Raw genomic sequence first — 6,000 nt, forward strand, 5'->3', positions numbered from 1 at the left:
ATTGAGATTGACTTGGTTTTGGAGCTAGCTTCAAGCAGCTGCTTCATTTTCAAAACCAGGTGTTTCTTCTTGGTGGTGTCATGAGGCCGACCAACTGAACATTAAACAAGGAATCAAACTGAGTAAATGTAAGACTGTCTGTATCTTGAATTTCTAGTGAGGTGCACATCAGGTTACACTGTGCCAGAGTTATATTGTTTGTTCTGTGTGTGTGTGTGTGTGTGTGTGTGTGTGTGTGTGTGTGTGTGTGTGTGTGTGTGTGTGTGTGTGTGTGTGTGTGTGTGTGTGTGTGTTTTCATGTGATAGCATAGGTCAAGCCTGGGGGTTGGATAAAATTGCCAAACTCAAGCAAAGGTCTCATTTTTTCGGTTGGGAAATTCCTTGGCTTTCCTTCTCACCCTCTGACCATTTGCTCTCAAAGAGTGTGTGTTGGTTTATGTGTGTGTGTGTATCTCTCTCGCTCTCTATCTCTCTCTCTCTCTCTCTATATATATATATATATATATATATATATATATACACACACACACACACACACACACACACACACACACACACACACATATATATATATATATATATATATATATATATATGCATTTCTCCAACCAAAGCACCATCAATCCTTGTACTCTATACTTGTATCAGTGTATCTCTGTGAACAGTGAGTGTGCTTGTGTGTCTGTTGAGATAGACACATCCGTGGGCACAGTAGCTATTATGGAGCCAACAGTGCCGGGGTGCTCCATTAATAAAACAGGCAGAGGCAGTCGGAGGTTGGTCCCTAGATAGCTGGCCTGACTCTTTCCTCTGTGTGTGTGTGTGTGTGTGTGTGTGTGTGTGTGTGTGTGTGTGTGTGTGTGTGTGTGTGTGTGTGTGTGTGTGTGTGTGTGTGTGAGTGAAAGCATATCTGTCATTGAGGAAAGACCACATGGGTTGGTCAGAATAATACAGTTACAGCAACCCCTGCTTCTAGCCCCACCCTGCTGTCGCTGTGTGGTCCACTGACCCATCGCATACTCAGAGACACACACACAGAAACACACAAGTACACCTCTGAGGGCAGCATATGACCAGTGACTGTGAGTGTGTGTGCCTAAAAAAAGATTGCGAGTACTCAGTGCGTAGATAGGAGGTGAAGGACTGCTGTGTGTGTGTGTGTGTGTGTGTGTGTGTGTGTGTGTGTGTGTGTGTGCGTGCAAAAAGGGAACAGCTGTGTGAGTGCGTGTTTCCTGTGTTCAGAGGTTAAAATAAGACAAAGCAGGAAAGGAACTAGGAAACAATCCATCCTCGAGGATGTAGCACAAAGTACATGAACTCAAAGAGTACACACAGACATGCACACACACACACACACGTAATGCAAAAACTTCACACTAAAAAACTTGAGAGTCATGCTCATATCTCACCCACACACACACACACACACACACACACACACACACACACACACACATTTATTTATTTTTTTTGCAGCTGAACAAAGACGGGAAGACACGCAGAAAGCGTACAAAAACACAGACACATGCACTTTGTGTGTGTGCACTTTGTAGCTGACTTTCACCCGCTAAAAACGCAACAACTTGTCCAGCATAAGAGTTTAGTGTTGGGCCATGTCGGAGCACTGCAAAACAACACCATTAAAATAAATGGTCAAGCTGTCACGGCATCAATTAAACTGACAGCCTCTGTCTCTCACACACACACACACACACACACACACACACACACACACACGCACACACACACACACACACACACACACACACACACACACACACACACACAAGAGGATTCTAAATCTTCTCCCAAACCGTAAGCCCTCTCTGTCGCTCACTTTCTATCCGTCTCTGTCTCTTTTTGTCTTTCATTTCATCCTCTGAAACTTGCTCATTACCTGTCTCAGGCAACAGTTCTGTCTCTATGATCAATACCTCCTGTCGTTTTCCTTTATCCACATGTATCCTTTTCTTTTCCCTCCTCTGTCCCTCCACCCCCACCCCCCCAATTTCTGACATGGCTGTTTGGCTTTAGATATGACTAATCGCTATCACAGCTTATCAGACTGCTGCTCTGGCCTCACCGTTCGGCTTTGGCCTGCTCGCTGCGTATGTTGTGTCTATGCATGCGAGTTTGTGAGTTGGTTGGTGGAAAATGGGCTCAGTCATGGTTGGAGAGACAGTGCCAAATCTCACCTGTGTCGTGGACGGTTGTTGGTTGCCATGTTGTGTCATGTTTACAGCAAGCTTTAAAGTGCCTTCCCGCGCGTTATCTCGAAACACTCTTGATGGGAAACACCATCTGGCAGTCCAGATTATTACTCTGATATTTTGAAGTCCCTTACAACACAATGTTATCAGCTACTTTCATGGATTTTTCTTCTGAAATCTGAACTCTTTTGGTTATTATTATTATACGTAGTACTACTACAACTACTAAATATGCCAATATTAAAATGAAAATGCTTTAGAAATGAAATTTTATCTGGCAAGGTAGATATCAAAAGGAAGAATAAGGTTAAATCAGGATGTTTTAGCAGCAAATAACTCAAAACAGCAGAATTTCAATGTGTAACCTTGTGTTGAAGATAGTGTTTTCTGTTTTGCTGGTATTAATAACAAGGAAATAGAGGGTCAACAGAGATACCGACGCTTATGAACTTATGAAGGCAGCAAGTCATGATTTATTAGATTGATCAATCAGCGATTTCTGATTACCTGAGTTTTTATTGGAGATGTAAAAGTGTCTGTCTCTAAAGTACTTTGGGTCAGCGTCTGCTGTTTAAATGTGCTATAGGCCAGCGGTCCCCAACCTTTTTTGCGCCGCGGACCAGTTTATGCCCGACAATATTTTCACGGACCGGCCTTTAAGGTGTCGCGGATAAATACAACAAAATAAAACTAGTACCAGTACCGAAAAAAAGAAGATTTATTCATAACACACGTGAAAAGACCCAGGAAAACCGAGTTAACGATAAAAACGATAACAAAATAACGCTGAAAATGATAAAAACCCTGAAAACCACACATTTCACACCTGAGCCTCAACTCTCGCGGCCCGGTACCAAACAACTCACGGACCGGTACCGGTCTGAGGCCCGGGGGTTGGGGACCGCTGCTATAGGCTATAAATAAAATAGACATTACATTTGACACAAAAAGCTTCAGACATTTTTCACAGTGCATGGTTAAGGTGTATATTCTTTCATTTCCAAAAAATATTTTATTTAACACATTTTAGTCGTCTACAAGCTGAACTTAGACGATAGAAACAAAGAATGAATCCTGCTGTTGTCAGAGTCGAGCGATGTGCCACACACCTCTATATACTGGTCTTTAGAATTTGAAAAGCAGGTTTATGGAGTCCAGCTGCATTTAAAATCTGTTCAGACTGCACGTGATGAAGATTTTAAGCTTACACCCTGAAATGCTTTTGCATACAGACAGATTAAGATGTGAACACTGTGTCATTACATTTCTGTCAGAATCTGCAGTTAGACACAGTTTGTTTGTCTGGAGGCTGGTGGATTGCACTGCATCTGTTAAACTGTAAGGAGGTTTCTGATATCAGTCACAGATCTGGCTTGTACAGGGGCAGCCCACTCAGCTCATTATTTTTAATTAACCTGACATTTCCAGTCTTATTATTGGTAGTTTTGCAATTACAATACAGTCCCTGTTCTGTTCTTGCCAGCCAATAAGCCTAAACTCTGATATCTGTCCCTGCAAAGCCCATCCTGTAACAGCCGGAGCATTTACTGTATCTATATGCAAGAGAATTTAGTTAGCGGTACAATGTGTTTTTGGGCGTATACGTGTGTGTGTGTGTGATGGTGACCTAATTGCAGGGAGCGAAAGCTAGCTGTTTCCTGTGTTTATTTTCTTGTCATTAGCAATGCACAGGGGGAAAAGAGAGTTCCTACTCTTGGATACTTAAACACTGAGTTGACTTGGCCTTTGCACCCGACTGAAAGACCAAGTGAATGAACCCAAACAAAACTCCCTTTTTCCTTAGAAAAAACTAAACCCTAGAAAGGAGGTTAATAAAATATTAGCCACACTTCTTTTAATTTACTGTAACTGCTCTGAGTTATGTTGACAAATGGGGAGCGTCAGCAACAGTCAGTTATTCCTGAAATGAAAACGTCACTTTTAAAGAAGAAAAATGAGCTGTGACGCAAAAGTAAGTCAAAGTAAAATTACAGTAGGTCCGCCTTAATGTAAGCTGCGACTGGAAAACAGTAATATAGATCTAAAGCTACGTGTGCTTAACTCTACAGCTTTTCTTTGCCTGCTGTGTGGCCACTAAACTACAATTGATTACATTTTAGTTATAAATTTAGCAAACTGTCACCTGTTAGAGCGCACCAGCAAGAAAATCAAGCTATCAAATGACCAGACACATTGCGATCAGCCCACCAAACTAAGAAAATAAAAAAGGTTTTTAGGTTAAAATATCTTAAAGACAAAGGAAACACCTGCAAATGAGAAATGCTTCCATGACTGGGGGGCTTTTTCTCACAGGAATAAATGAAATTGCTCATCATCCGTCGCTGACTAGCACCAAAATCATCTGCAAATGATACAGCGAGATAGGACTCTCTGTGGGAGCGCCTCGGCTTATTAGACTACAAGTGTGATGAAAATCAGCAGATAATCGAGGCCCACACAGGTTAAGGGGAGAAGTTGTTGACATCATTGTTACAAGCTGAATAACAATCGAAGAGCTTTTTTTTGTTGAAAACATGATTGTCTGTCGTTCTAGGTTAGTTTGGGCCTATTAACTGTCACCAATAAATTAAAACAAGGGCTTTTAATTAAAGCGTTACAGGCGTGATACTTGTTATTTGACTTACTAAAAGCTGCACGACCTTGGTCACTCATTAAGGAGGAGAGTGATGCCTTTGGAGCGACTACAGCTGTCACTCCACAGAAAATCAACACATTTGTTGCTGGTTATGTGGTGGAGGAGATGCTACTTTTTTTTAACACGTTAAGGAATAAGATACAGTTGATATATTCAACTGGATGTATAGAAGCTGATACATTTTCTAGTCAACATAACCAAAATTGTCAGTGCTGGACAAACAGACAGCTAAGCCAGCTTTTCCGGTTTGAGTCTGCGCACCTGACCCACATTGTGAAGTCCTGCGCTCTGCAGCCACGTCTCCATGAGTGTATGTGTGATTGTGTTTCTTATAGGTGTGTTCATTGCTCATGCATTGAAGGTATGTGTGTATTTGCCTTTGTGCGACTATGACCTTTGCTATTTCACCAGGGAAACCAGATCTGGAATTGCAGTTTTTTTTTTTCCTTTGAAATTCTGGAAGCTGAAAGAAAAGTCAGCACGCAGCCATCTTCCACTCTCACTGATTTTGACACTGACATTGATAACACCACATAAAACAGACAGTGTATAAACATAAATGTTGGTTCCTACTGGTACATAAACAGAGGCAGAAAAGAATAAGGAGAACTTATTATGAGTTTTAAGTAAATATGAATAAATAGTATAAATATGTATGTATTGAGTACCTACTGCGTATGTGAAGGAAACTGCACAAAGTGGCATATTTAAAAGGATGAACATCATCTTGATCTCCACCTCTTTAGAATGTATTTCTACTTTTTCTGTCTCCATATATTAAATCTTGTTCCATCTTTGACTCCTTTTTTGTGTCATCACTGCTGATTTTACTGCTATTCCTTCTTCTCTTTTTTGACTTCATCCCAAAGTTTTTTCCACCCCTCCCCCACATCCATCCATCTACATATCACTGCTCATCCTGCTAGTATTCTTTCATCACTCCTGCAGCTCTTCACTATCCTTCTGCGGTCATGCTTCCTTCCTCCCTCCCTTCCTTATTCACCCCACTGCCTCCCTTGCTTGACCGACCGTCACTATTTGCCTTCCTGCCTTTGTCAGTCTGAACTTCCAGGAATTGATTTGGAGGAAGTGCATCTTTCTGAACTTAACATCTCACCCTCTCAGCTGTTCACT

The sequence above is a fragment of the Copadichromis virginalis genome, linkage group LG12, assembly GCF_057382275.1.
Source record: "Copadichromis virginalis isolate Kocher_CV1m ecotype Utaka linkage group LG12, C_Virginalis_male_GT1.1, whole genome shotgun sequence".
Lineage (NCBI taxonomy): Eukaryota > Metazoa > Chordata > Actinopteri > Cichliformes > Cichlidae > Copadichromis > Copadichromis virginalis.